The sequence below is a fragment of the Wasmannia auropunctata genome, unplaced genomic scaffold (genome assembly GCF_000956235.1).
Source record: "Wasmannia auropunctata unplaced genomic scaffold, wasmannia.A_1.0 LD336106.1, whole genome shotgun sequence".
Lineage (NCBI taxonomy): Eukaryota > Metazoa > Arthropoda > Insecta > Hymenoptera > Formicidae > Wasmannia > Wasmannia auropunctata.
Genome location: NW_012026784.1, coordinates 6664525 through 6664968, shown reverse-complemented (window position 1 = coordinate 6664968; position 444 = coordinate 6664525).

Sequence of the window (444 nt, the reverse complement as noted above, 5' to 3'; positions counted from 1 at the left end):
ATTTACACTTGAGAGCCTAATTCCTTTCAAATTTATTTGAATATAAAAATTTAACATTGTACTCAAGCTGAGTCTCCATTATTATAAAATTATTTACCTTCGTCGTGCACTAACATATGTTTGAAGTGCTATGCATTTCATTTGGTATTACACGCTAGGGCGGAAGTCGGAAAACTTAACAGCAGAAAAAATTGTATTTTATTCAGTAAATCTACCGTTATAATGGCTTTGAACTTTTGAGAGAGCAAATTATAATAAAGTAATAAAACTAATGTTGTTATAATAAATAATTATTTATTTTGCACGCGCGCGCAACACTATAAACACATGCTTGCTAGCTGTACGGCGCAGGTAAATAGTACATACTTAATTTGTAATATTGAAAATACTTACGTTCGAATTCAATGTTTAATCTTTCATAGAAGTTTTTTTCACGTCAGACTC